Below are 14,374 nucleotides of genomic sequence, written 5' to 3' on the forward strand. Positions count from 1 at the left end.
AGATAGGGAGTTGTGATCCGTTACATTAAATAATATCTAGGGTTAAGCATAGCTACATGAAGGTCAGATGTGCACTGCTAGATGGTTGCCTGGCACGTATGAGACCTTGGTTTGTCTATGGAGAATGGAGCAGGTCTGTATCCTTCCTCTGAGAAGCAGCAGGAAGACTGGCACACAGAAGTTTCTAAAGCCCTTCAAACTCCTGGGACACAGTTGTTTAGAGACAGCAGTGATGCTGCATAAGGGCTGGGAAACAGCCAACAGCAAATACAAACAGCCAAGAGGCGAGCCAACACTCCTCCCCTTCTTTCCTCCAGAGTAAAAGAGCTGATACTAACATCCTCCCCCCCAACACAACTGCAAGAGGAGACTATTCCCACTGCGGATAATTCCCACCCTGCCTGGGCATCCCGGTGGGTGTCTCTGCAATCTTTGGCAAAGGATGACAGTTTTGCAGCATCCGTCCATGTTGCAGTAATCCTCCCACTCCCTTGGGGTGAGGGATAGCCCTGAAAGTGGGAAGCCAGGCTAGGAAACAGAACGCAGAGAAGGAAGACTGACAGAGGGAGAATAGGGGAGATGGAGGAAATGAGTTGCTTCAAACAGCAGAGCTGCATCTGCAGTAACATGGTCCTGTCTGTAAGCAGTTCTCATCACACAGGGAGTTGGATAGATTTGAAACAATCATAATAATCTGGATTTACTGATTCAGCTGTGTCAGTCTCTCTGTCTAACAGGAGCAAACCTGGTACCTGGTCTAAATCTCAGTCCAATGCTAGCAGCATCCCTCCAAATCTTGGTTTGTACTCACTTTTAACTACCTTCAGTCTTGAAGTGGCAAAGTCTGAGTTTACCTGACAGCTGAGTTTGTCTAAGATTCCTTATTCACGCAGAAACAAACATGCTGATGACAGCTCTCAGCCCCCACTGAGCTGTTAGATCCTCCCCACATCCATCCTACCCAACCACGTGTTCACCCAGAGGACCCCAACCACAGCCCTAGGCTCTGATCTGATTCCCTCACTCCACACTCACAACCACCAAGAAAGCTTAAACCATTGCCTTCAATTTACTGAAAAACTGCTCTTCCTCACCCAGTTCAGAGGGAATCCAGGCTTGCAACTTTACTTGCTTCTCTCCTCGTTCTCCTCCAGGTGCATCAGCCGGATGGGGCTTCCACAGAGGAAGGGGAGGAGGAAGTGATCACAGACAGTACCTCCACAACAGCAGCACAGCTATTTCACCCCTCACGCTGCGCATCACAATTAATGATTTCAAAGGAACCATTTGCAAAGCTAAAAGCTTAATGTCGTAAGAAAAATCAATACTGTGCTCAAGAAAATCTCCTGTTGCTGGAGACTTTAAAGCATCGTTCAGGTAGACAGCACTGGGGCATTCCCTCTGGAATAGCATCCTGGCAAAACATTAGAGACAGGACGCTACTTTAATTTATTCTGTCATTCTTAATATAGATCTTCCCTTTTCAAATGATGTTTGTACCTTTATACTGCAATCAGGGTTCATAAATAAGAGTAAGTCCTAAAAGGTAAGATCAATACATCCCACATTGCCTTTCAGTGGAAGTCAGTGAGAGCATGGCAAAAAGGAGAGGGTCAAATACCCTACTGGTATAAACAACAAATTCCTTGACACTGCAGTTTTACCATTTAAAATATGAGTCCAAGAATGGTCTCAAAGTTAGTTAACTAAAAGGAAAAAAAAAAAAGGAAAAAAAACCCAAAACCCAGTCACTCTTGCATCCCCAGAGCAGCTCTCTGCAAATAAATTCAAACCTTTTCCAAACGTCAATAATTTATCATGTCCACTACCAATAATAACGCTAAACAGTAATCTCTGGATGCAGAAACCAAGCAGGAAGGCAGAGCTACCCAAGGTGACAAGTCAGAGAGAGGAGCCTGCTGTCCATGCTGCCTTTGGCACAGACACATCCCTCCTCCTTTCCTAACATTCCATGCTTTCCAGCCATGCAGTAGTCATAAAGGCTCCTTTTCCCTGCAAGGGCACGTACTGTTTTAATATATAGTATTTCTATGGAAATGCAGATCCCTGATTTCAGAAGAAAACTCCAGATGCTGTGAATACAATCTCTATCTCTTTAAGAAAGGATTACTCTCAAGTTTTGCTTGTTTGTTTTCCTGTGCCAGACTTCTGCCCTCTGAGAAGAGGTGAAGCATAGGAAGGCATTTCCCTGCCTTGGCCACAGTCTGCTCAAAAATCTTCCTAAAGGAAGCAAGCTTAATAAACAACAGCAAACAGTCCAAAAGGCCTCCTCCTTGGCTCCCAAGAAACAAGAAGCAGAAGTGGATTGAAAAAAAAAATCACAACCACCCCAAAAAAAATACTGGAGGGAAGATTTTGAAAAAAGCAGCCTGCGAGTGTTTCTTTTTACCCCTGTAAGTCAATGACATTTGAAAGAATTTGCATGCTGTGGAGAAATCCCAGAATGAACACTCGTCCGTGTGTACAAGTCTCATGCAACTTCAAGAGTCAAACAAGAACCATCTATAGACAGTTTATAGAATGGAATTACATTCAGATACAGAAGAGGATCTCCAACAGGGGCAGGGACAAGTGACAGGTTAGTGCACAGGGTTATGAAGTCCATGGGACATCCCTGAGTGCTCTGAGGTGCCCTGTACCCTAGGATCATCCATGCATCCTTTGAGGAGAGGGTGCAGCTGGCACAGAAACTTGTCTATAACTTGTTTTTTTTTCTGATCTAGCTGATATGGGTTTCTCCATTTGACATTGTGGACAGATATTCAGAGGGACTGTGATATTCTCTGCTTCTGTTACACATACTTCCCAGATCCATATAGATCTAGTCCACGAGCAAGAAATACCCAAGGATTACAATTGTTTTAAATAAAAAGCCTAAGCAAATGAAAAACAAACCATCTCTTGCCACCTACTCAACAAGCACATGCAACCCTACCAAAATACACTCCTGCTATTGCTTTGCAGTAACACTTGCTCAACACCAAACAAAAGCATGTATAAGTCACCAAGTCAGTTGGTAAAAGCAGATCTAATCTGTCAAAATATTTCAGTTTCACCCAAACACTCTTAGTTAGTGCTAAATATTCATTCCATCTCTTAATCCTTCTGCCAGGCAAGCCAGATTTCCCGCTAGAAAACAAAGTTAAGTTACATGTCTAAGATCACAGAGGAATGTTGCCTGAACCAAAATAACAACTAACATCTCATCCCTCAGGCTGTCCTCCTCCAAAGAACAAGGCTCAACTCCTTCCACTTCGGTACATTTCACCTTGGCTTTTATCCACTACTTATTCCTCTTATTTCCTCTCTGGAATCCAAATAAATGTGTGTGATGCTAACTGAGCCCCTACAAAGCAAACGGTAGGAGAAAGGCATCTCATCACCTTATTCACTAAGCAGCTCAGGTAGCCCAGACGGAAGGCTGCCACGTGTCCCCTGGGGCCACGTACAGCTCTCAAAGCGACTGTTGGGGAGAACACCCACGGTTCTTCTGGGAAGCGCCGTTCTGCGGCTCACTTGCTCTCCCTGATACTTGAGAGAGCAGCTGCTTTAGCAGTGAGGCTGGAGCCTTCAGTTCTGGCTTGCCGCACTGTCTCCTGTGTTTGATCCAGTCTCTAAACCCTTCCATCCATTCTTTTGAGCTGAGACGCACCAAGGAACATCAGGACATATTTATGAAGCAACGGCTGAGATTTTCTCCAGAAAGCTCTATGAGCACAAGTGCTTTTGTTTTCACAAGAGAAACGTCTACAGGGCTGCCTCTAGGAAAGAGTGAAGAGACATCTGTGTGCACACAGCAGCAGCGCAGGCACAAAGTGCCGCTGCAAAGCCCTTCTAACTCAGTTCACGCTGACTGCTAACTGCTGGCATAAACATAGTAACAGCATTGCACATATGGCAGGCTGTTTAATTTTAGAAATAAAAACTATCAAGTGTTTAAGTTAGTCATCCTTCCTCAATTTGTGACCCATACAACAGTACCAGAGGCAGTGGTCATAACCACTGTGGTTTGCGAGAGAGCAAGAGGGCGCATGTGCATGCTCCTGGAGTGGCAGGAACACCAGAAACCCTGTCCTGCTCTGCCCAGCCTTGTTTTTCAAAGCAGAATGGGACAGAAGGAAAAAAAACCCCACACAAACCTAAAACACTTTAAAACCAGCCTTCAAATGAAAACCGAATGCCTACAGATCTGCACACATGTGCACCCCCCCTGGAACACACTCTGGATGCGGTGTTGCAGAACTGCTGCCCTGAACATGCACTTTCAAGAAGTGAGATGAAAATAATGTTGTGCCAATTGGCCTCCGGCTGCTGGAAGCAGGATACATTCAAATCACAGTCAGGCATTCGAATTTCCCAAGGGAAACTAATGAAGAGGGAAATGGGAGTCCAGTTCAGCCAGCACAGCTGCCATGGTGCAAACGTCAGGGTCAGGAGTAAGGCTGAGCCATGTGCTCAAGTACTGCACAGATCCTTATCGCCAGATGACCAAGTCCTACTGTGCTCAGCAGCCCCGCCTGTGCCAATGCTCACGCACCCTCCCCTGAACAGGAGAGGCCTTGATGTGCTGCAGGAGCAGCAGCTTCTTTTGCAGAGCCCCATGGCTTATCCTCAGACACACCACCAGTCACATCAGCAGGATGCAACCTGCAAAACCCATCAGTATCTTTCCCTTCCAGTGAAAACCAACAAATGAAGAAAGCAAACAAGTCATGGAGGGATTTTCTGTTTCTCTAGACAAACACACTAAGAGCAGTTCAAAAGAGGCTAATTAAATTCCAAAATCCCTGTGCAAATACATTAATAATGATTTTGAAATGAGCAGTTAACCAAGGAAGTTTTCAAGGTGGGAAGTGTTTGATACAGAAAAGCTCATGAGGAAGAGCTGCTCAGCCCATGTTAGAGACAATCTCTCTGGCTAGCACAAGCGTTTTGGGGAGTGGGCAAAAACAAATGCTTCTGGGCCCGGGAACCGCAGTGTCCCCAGGTTGCAGAGGGACAGAGAAGACAACTAACTTCCTTCCCAGTCACCAGGAAGCCAAGCAAACACTGAATGATGTGGCCATGAGCCTGGACAATCACCCTGTAACCCTCCTGAAGAGCTCTTCTTACATATTTCTAGGAATAAGGAAAAGAAAAAAGACATTTTTTTCTTTCCTGCTATCACTACAGGAAATTTCCAAACACCAGGTAAATAATTCTCCTCTTCCCATACCATCCTAATCAAATTAGAGAAAAAAATTCAGTTGCTTGTAACAGATGTATGACAGTTACTTGTGGGGAAAGGGCTGTCCCACAGTCACAAGGACCTTTTGCCTTATTTTTGTTTCTGTAGCGTGCATCAATAACTGCATCAATGGAAAACCTGTATGAAACACCACTACTCTAACAGGAACCAGAGTCTGCCACTTTGTGCATGAAGCATGAAATGATGAGAAATGGATAATTTCTTATAATTGCTCTTATGGCAGGGTGGAAAAATCCTATGTTGTTACATGGTCTCTACTCCCACAGTTCACGGAACTTCTCAGTTTTAAATGCCATCATTCTCACAAGCGAGAAGGGCAATAGTACTGTTCTACATTTAACGAAGTACATTTAATGAAGGCAAACCGAAATCCACAGAAAAGAAATGATGTGTCCTTGCAAATCCCTTGGCAGAGCAAGGAATTAAAACCACTGGCCAAGGCCCTGAAAACCAGGCCACCCTGTCTTAGTGAAATCTCCAACCATGGTCACAAGATTATCCCTCCTATTCTTTTCCCCTATTCTCTTTCCCTTATTCTCTACATGTCCTTGCTCTGTCAAATACAATAACATTTTTTTCAGACAAGATCTCACGAGATACTGATTCAAATGCTTGTTAAACCCAAGATCCATTATACCTCTCTTTTTGCTTTCATTCATTAATTTTATTGTCCTATAAAATAAAAGATTTTCTGATGAGATATAGTCACCGTGCCGCGACTACTGCTAAAGGCATGCAGCTGCAATCATCTTCCGGAAACATGTTTGTTTTTTTCATAAATTCTCATTCCAATATTTTGCTAAATACTAAAATTACCCATATAGGATAATAAATTCCAGGATCACTCTTCCTTTGGATTTGACAAAGAGAACCGCAGTTATTTCCCCAGCCCTGAAGTACCTCGTTTAAGGAGCAGTCAGCAGTATGATAACTTTAGATAAATCATTTAATTTCTAGAAGGAGCATTGTCTGTATACACACACAAGTTATAGTCCACTGAGTGTTCTCCTGTTCTCTCCTGATTGCTCCCTGTTGGAAGCAGAGGTTTTGGGTGAGTATGTAGCTGGCGGTCTCTGCTTTCTGCATCACAAAGTTGTCTCATTCAAAATTTAAGAATCACTTTTATGAGCCATAAGAATCTGTATTTGTTACTTACCTCAACAGAAATCTGAATGCAGTGTTCTGCAGTTTCAACAACTGGAAGAAGAGGCCCAACAATTGTTTTACCACTGCATTATTTGTAGGAAACTAAGAGAGAAAGAGGGAAATAAACATAGATTAAAAAATGCGCAAGAATTGTAAGGAAGTGATTTAGGAGGAAGAACAGTGAAAGAGTGGAAATGCTATAACAGCTTTGATTCGTGTTTAAACCCTCCAAGAAAGAAGAGTATCTTAGTGGTAAATACAGTGGGTCGAAGCAGAAGAGAAGGAAGTTAACTACGAAATTTTACAAGGAATGGTCACAGACCGAAGACCTTGACTGCAGAGATTTAACAGTTTTTTTTTTTCAAATCAATGACTATGGACATGCCCGTCTAATCCTGATTAGTAACAAACACTTTCACTGTGATTATAGCGATAATAACCTCTTAAGGCTTTCTATGTCAGGTGGACCTCATTTCCCATAGCTGTGTTTGATATTTTAGCCAATTCTCCATCCTTTTCTTCTCTTGTCCACTTTCCACCTACTGGCACAATTAAGAAAATAAAAGAAAAAAATCTAGGAGCTGTTGTCAGAATTGTAGACTCCAGCCACCACTATTTATCCCTTCAAATGAGGATTGTATTCCTGTTGGCTCTCCCACTTCTTACCTGAGCTTGAAAGTGTTAAGGCACCTTTAAAATCCTCCTTGTTAGCACAGGTCTGTCACACTGTCTAGGATATGACAGGGTAAAAAAAAAAAGCCAGGGCTGGGTTGCTTGGAGAAAGGTGCTACATAAACACTTCAAGTACCTGCACTGCACAGGAATCTGAACACTTTATGGACTGCTCTTAGAGTCAATAACCTCTGGTTAAGTGCCACTGTGCAAGTGGTGAGATGACAGCCAGCCATGATGATCTAGCACTACGGCAAGTACTCAGATAAACACTGTGGGATAGCAAAGTAAAGAGCTGGCACACTGGCACATAGAGACTGTTAGGGACAGAGAAACCTCCTTGGCTTTGCTAAAGCATAGCTTTAGTCATATGCAATACCGAAATCTCAAATCCCACTGAACAGTTCATTCAGCTAAGCATAAACAAGTACCTGCTTCAATCAAGATCCTTTTTGCCAAAGAGGTAGAACATCAGAGCTGAGATGCTTGAAGGTCAGCCAAATTAGTCAGTGGGCCAGAGTAGGGCCCCCTGTCTCCTATTCCCTACTCAGAAGGTTGCTGTCTCATACTCAAAAACAGGTGAATCGGATCAAGATTTTGTTCCTCATTCAACATTTACTCTCTACACAACCTTGAACAAGATGCTACTGCATACCTTCTCCATGTGGAAACAGGGTCAAATTCACCCGTCTACCTATGTTTGTGCATATAGCACAATTGGTGCCCATAAGGCACTTCCAGGTCATGAGCTCAAGTGCACCAGACAAGAGAGTCCCAGGCATGTTCTGCATAATGTTAAGAGCCTGGGTCAATGTACTTGAATTTCTTCCAGCGCTCCATGAGTTCTTCTGCATAGCAGAGTTAAAGCAAGTGAAAGAAAGAGAGACATTCCCATTTGATTGGCTGTGACTAGCTGCAATTAAAAACTATAATTTATTACCCTGGATTACGAGTATAATTTCAGTGCAGAGAATTAAGGTTTTCTTCTGAGATGGAAATAAAGATTAATTTTTAATTTCCTTTCTCACTGCACATTTAAGAGCAATGGACTCCATAGAAAACTACAGGTCAAAATAGTTTTATGGAGGAATGACAATGTTCCGTTGCCGAATAATTTAATGCTCTTGCTGCCTTTTTAATATTTGACTGCAGCTCCCTCATGCGAAACAACGGCAGCAGAAGCTACACACGTTTGCTGCAGCACTCAGGTCAATGTGACTTTGAAACAACAAAGTTTCACTGCTCAGTACTTGGGCAGCTCTTGGCGTTCCCTGATGCAGGGAGCTGCCTCCCACAAGGAGGGCTCTTCAGCTCTGGTCAGAGCGGGAACGAAATTAAAACCCGAGGGAAGCAGAGGGCACCACAATGGAGTGGTACCTAAGGAGAATGGATGCACAGCAGGTACCCTCCAAGCTTGCACAAGGATGGGTATAATCACAAAAAGCAGGAGAACAATTTATATCTAGGAAATAGTGCAGTTGAACAGTGGCACTTGGTTTTACTCACAGGCAGAATGTGTTTATTCCAGTTTCTGCAGCACATCAGCAAAACACAGGGGAAAAAACTGTGAAGCGTGAGGTCATGAATTCACTTGGTCCCTGGCACCACGACTTGGTCACTGCTTGCCAAAACTGCTCCCAGCCCCTGGAGAAAACAGCCTGGGAAAAGCTGGGAAATCCATACTATTACACAGCACTTCTGAGTGACCTGTAAAAGAGAATGCACTATGGCACAAGAGAGGAGAGGAGGTCTGTGTGCATCCATTCCTCTCAGAAAGAGCATCTCTCAGGACAGGATTTTTTGTTGCTGTTCACAGCATGACACCAACACATGGCTTAGGCCCAGTATTTGCCCCTTGGCAACTGAAAGTGATTGGAAACATCACTGAAATTCAGAAATGCTTTAAATCACTGCTCTGGTCATAGCAATTAACAAAAAAACCCCTACCATACTAATGACCTGGATCCCAGTTAATTGAATAACCCTGTGCTGACAGAACTGCATCCTAGATGGCCTAACAGGCCTTCCCATTGTAGGGTTTTTAAGATTTATTGCCAACTTATAACTGGTATCTCAGGTTATAAATGGGATTAGATGCTTAAATGGTGCAACTGCTGCTCACATGAGAGTTAAGCTGAGCACTGCATGGGGTCAACAAGGAGGAACATCCCCCAGGGGCATAGTCGTGACAGTACTTTCAATGGGAGCTAAAACCCCTTGAGTGCTGAAGATGCCCAGCACTCTTGGTGCCTTTTAGATGAAATCCGTTTGAAGAGGGCAAAGAAGGTATTTCTGTTAATAAGGAGGTTCAGACAGAATAATTAAGCTAGTTCTCAATGTTTCAGCAATCCCTGTCCCTCCAGGACTCCTAGGAGGCATCTAAAGTACATCCATTTTCAATGTAGAATATCAGCAAAACCAGGTACCCAGTTTAGGACAAGCCAACATCAGTCTGCTACTAGTATTCCACTGTATTATCTGACCCTGTGTGAGATAGTAGTTTCATGAAGGATCTCCTCAGAAGCAGCACACGGCTCTTTTCTCTCCTTAGGCTGTACAGTCAGCACTTCCAAGCCCAGGACTCAAGGAGGCTGCCAGGGGCTAGTCCTGAGTTAGGAGACAGGGATGAACACCACTGTGTAACTAAGTTTAATCCCATTATTTCCATTCTGAAAAACAAAACCACCCACAAAAGTCAAACAATATTGCTTTCTTCCTGCAGTCCCTCCCTTCCAATACTGACATATTTCTCATCTCCTCCAAGGCTGACTGGATCAGCCTCCCACTAGGCTGAGCTGTGGACTAATACTATGAGATAGAAAATAAAGCTTTTAGGGGATAAGGGACTCAGAAGGCCATTCACGGTGGGTAGCACACAGCAAGGACATGCTTCATCCTAGACCAGGAGAACAAGACAGGCGTTTTTCAGGTTGCCACTTTTGAACTTGAGGTATTATTCCCTTGCTGAGGAATCAAGTCTTTTCAAGGGTGTGAAAGTTCATCAGAGGTATTTACTTCCCTATCAGGCCAGAAGAAGGGAAAAGCTTGGTTGCTTCTTGCCAGATTGGGACATGCCAGAAATCATACAACCAAAATGTATTCAGACAGAGTACAATGCCTGTAAAACATACCGGTCTTTACACAAACTGTATCTCCGCCTTTTTATGTTGACACTTAAAACAGAAAATACTACACCCTAAGACACATCTTCCCATAACCCTCACTGCCCATAGGGCATGACTGCTCTCAGTCTGCTTCACCTGCTGAAGCAGGGATAGCTATTTGTGTATCTGCCCATTCCAACCCAGGCAAAGACTTCTCAGAGCTCACAGGCAAAAGCAAGATGAGAGAGTTATTTGGGAGCCCTCTACAGAAAGCTCAGAAGCTGGAAAAAAATTAGGGCAACTGAACAGGAGTTGCTTCTTCCTTCTAGACAGGACTAGAACCCAAAGAAAATCTCTTACTTTGCATGAGATTTTAGAAAGAAACTCTAGCCAACTGCAGTTACAACAGTTGCCTCAGCAATTCTTGTTGCAGGGGTGTAAGTAACACCTGGACTGATTTCTACCTTAGGCATTTATCAAATTCTGACACCTTACAAAATTCTCTGCAGATTTCCAGTTGCCTGCTTTATTTTCCTGCACTGTCTGTCCTAAACAATTGTGTCCAGACATTGTTCGCTTTAATCAATCATGTTTCCATTCCCTTGTGGCTGCCTTTCAGCAGTGACTGAAGCACTCGCTAACTACAAGTTTTCTTCTGACGGCTGAGGACTCACAAATCCTGTGAGTCTGGATACACACCAGTCTGGACAAAACCGGCCTTTGGGAGGGCCCAGCTTTGTTTAGCCCTAAGTATCCAGAATTTTGTTGAGGTTTTCAGAAGTCTTTCCCTCTCTGGTGTTGGAACACTTGTAGCCACCTTTGCCAAATACCCCAGATCTTTGGACCAATTGGAACGCCTGAACTCCAGCTCCAGGGAAGCAAAGGAGACACGGAACCACCAGCTACTGTGGAACATCCTTCCACAGGCTTTCAACATCAGACCTGTCCCTAGTAGTCTACCGCTGGCATAACCATTGCCTGAGTGCAAAGACTGGTATGTGTCTCCGGAAATGGAGTTTAGATGTTTGTCTTATCTGAACAAGTTCAGTGACTGAACACACTGCACAAAAGAGCGTGAGCAACCCTGACAAAGGAACTGCCGCCTCCTTATCACGGTCTCCAAAAGGACTGAAAAGAATCAAGCGTCAGAGACTTATCTCTTGAGAGATGTTCAGTGCCCATGCCTGGCTTACCGATCAGCTCTAACTCCCTTCTTCACTAGAGTTATTCTGCTGTGTTTTTGGCCACACAGCACAGACTTGCCACTTCCTGAGTGTGGAGGAGTTACAAGGGGAAGGGAGGTGTGGAGGATGGGCCCTCTTCGCTGATGCTATCATCTTGTATTTCTGGACAATGGGATGTTTTTACCCATGACAATTTTACCGTTGTGATAACCATAATAAATGGCCATTCAAGTATCACAGGAAGGTTCTGAAATTTTGGGTGACAACAATGAAATGGAGGCTGAAGACAGGTTTCGCTGAAGCCACATTAACCTGCGGTCCTTCTTCATGTCCTGCCCATGCACTTGAAGCTCAATTTGGGGTCCTGCTGCCAGTGTGTCAGCTGCATCAGAGAGAAGCACTCATCCTGAGACGGAAGAAGACTCTTGGTTGTGGCCTACTGCTGGTTCCAGAAAATACAGGCTTGGCACATGTCCTCTGCATTGCAATGGTTGTTCCAGTCCCTGTAGGGCTGGAGCTGCTTGAAGACTTGCGGGAATGAATATTCGGAAAAGAGATGTTGCAACATTAAGAGAACAATCAATATAGTCTGAAAAAAAAAGAGTCAGTCAGATGAATATTATAGACCAGGCAGAATGAAACAAAGAAGCTTCTTTCGAGAACAAATATTCCCATACACCCCCACTGGGTCCTCCACTTCTTCCAATTGCACTGGACTATGCCTGCCACAACACTCCTAAGCAAGGTAACCTACCACATCACTGAAAAATTGCCTTTTGTGACAGTTTTCCCAATAGCCCTCCAAAATACTACTGTCATGAAACATGCCAGATCCTTCGAGCCGCTTCACCACCTGCTCAGACAGCTGGCGTGGGATTTCCAACAGCACCAAGCCCTACTCTAACAGCTCCCAGTGAAGTCAGTGGGAAAACACCTTTTTGTTTCAGTAGGAGCAGAGTTGGGCCAGTCCTGAACGGTATTGTAAATCCTTCATTAAAGCCAAAAAGAATAAACAGAGATACCTGATTCTGGAGCATAAGAGATTAGACCAAAGGCACCAGTGAGTGAGAAGGATGATAGCGATAGCTTAGATAGGACAAGACATGCAAAGTAAATCACACTTAACTCCAGGAATATCCTCTGGAAACTAGTACGAGCCTTTTGGGTTATGATGTTACTCAGCAAGATATTGGTCCCACATCAGCCCCGTTTGGGATGCAGTTATGAAGGCCGTAACCTTCAGCTGATCTCCTGAGGTTCCCCATGCTCAAGATGGTAGAAATATGCACACAGGTGCACAAATGCACAGAATATCAGCTGCAGCAAAGGATTCCAGTTCTCACTCACACCCAAATCCTCAACCAAAGTATCCTAAAACAGCTCTGAGTAGCCTGTGTCTCCATTTACAATTGTATTTGATCTCCTTTCATTGCCTTACCCCAAGTTATAGAATTTAGACAAGCATATATACTGATTTATAAATATCTATAAACTAACATACATACTCTTGAGACCAGTCTTCTGATATTAGTAAAAAACAAGAACTTTTTTCTTATAGTCTCTGGCACTGCGAATGCAGAAAATGTGTGAAATTAGCATCATGGTTTATTCTCAAGAAAACCAGCACCCCTCCTCTCAAAAGCTCAGTGTCTAAGGCCTGACATATCACGAGTAGGGTGGTAAAAACACCACACAGGGAGAGCTGTATTAATATAACTGCTTGCTTGCATGCCTTTTCTTCTTTGCCATTTGCCCACATCAGCTTGGGGAGACGGCAGCGTTTAAGGGTTGGGCAGAGCCAGAAAACCTGCAGCCTGGCTCAGCTTTGCTCCTGCCTCCCTGCACACAGCCCTGAGCAGGTCACCTTACCCTTCGTGCTTGCCCTCCCTCTGCCCAACTGTCTGCCCTGGCTAGGACTGTCTCAAACTATTTGTAGCAAGGCGTATCTCCCCTAGGCATATTCTGTACCTTGTTCAGTGAAGCCATACTATAATCTAAGGTCTCTAGGCACTTCCATAATACTTAAATTCAATAATAATATGAAATGGATGCTAACCGGTTGTGCAAGTATCTCCATTCATTTCCATATTTAAAAAATCTCTCCTCTAGAAAACACACATAATCAACACAAATGTCTGTAAGCATGCAAGGCTGAATTAACAACAGCTGATGTTTACAGAGAATTCTTACCAATGGAACTTTGCACAGTTAAATTTCTTTTATCAGATGTTCCCGAAACAGCCCCCCTCTCGTGCTGTGCTCGGCTTAACATATACAACAGAGGCTGGAGGGGAGGTTTCAGCTGCCAGGTAATAATTAATACTTGAACCTCTTTTTCCATGCTACTCTGCAGACTTTGGAGGTTTGGCACACTGATCATCACAAGCTCCACTTAGCTCACGTCTTCACCTCAATCTGTGCAGGTCAGATTGCACAGGACAGAGCAGAGCTCCACAACAGTTGCTCAAACCCTTCTGGTTATGGTACCAGAACCTAAGCTATAATAAAATCTTCTCAACTGTTTTTCATTAGGCTTTTTCTGTAGGAGGATATGGACAAGGATCCATTGGGCAGGACGGTGCTCCTCTCCATCTTTGCCCATTAGGGCTGCCAATTTAAATCACAGACTACCATTTCTCACACTTGCCTGAAACAGAGCTACTTAAGGGAAGACCCCAAACCCTCACCCACAGGATCTCTGGCACAGGGCATGCTTCAACCAAAAATTACTATAGTAATGCCTTTGCTGCCTGGCCCTGGGGAGCTGTTTTGAGACTGGGAGTAACTGAGAACTCTTACCAAAACCCAAAGAATTCAGTAGAGGCTTTAGGTAGTCCTGGCTGGCTGCTGCCCAGAGGGCACCCACGTTCCTTGCCAAACAACATGAGAAGAAACTTTATCACAGCTCAGGCCTACTGAACAGAGTGCTGAAAAAAAGGACATTTTGTTTTCAAATGTTTTCCTCTTACAGGCATTGAATGAAGAGAGGAAAAACGTAC

General features: G+C 44.0%; 1 long non-coding RNA gene across 9 annotated transcripts in view; it reads right to left on the minus strand.

Moving 5' to 3' along the window:
• The window catches only part of LOC128853294 (uncharacterized), a 54,307-nt gene that overhangs the window by 12,340 nt on the left and 27,593 nt on the right, over window positions 1-14,374 (minus strand). For 6 of the 9 annotated variants that reach the window (XR_008451736.1, XR_008451733.1, XR_008451740.1 and 3 more), the window contains 2 exons: window positions 8,594-11,964; window positions 6,426-6,517 (listed from right to left, as the gene is read on the minus strand). This is a non-coding gene — a long non-coding RNA (uncharacterized LOC128853294). The remainder of the gene's footprint in view (window positions 1-6,425; window positions 6,518-8,593; window positions 11,965-14,374) is intronic. The other 3 variants (XR_008451739.1, XR_008451737.1, XR_008451734.1) reach the window with 3 other exon arrangements.

The sequence above is a fragment of the Cuculus canorus genome, chromosome 11 (assembly GCF_017976375.1).
Source record: "Cuculus canorus isolate bCucCan1 chromosome 11, bCucCan1.pri, whole genome shotgun sequence".
NCBI classification, from domain to species: domain Eukaryota; kingdom Metazoa; phylum Chordata; class Aves; order Cuculiformes; family Cuculidae; genus Cuculus; species Cuculus canorus.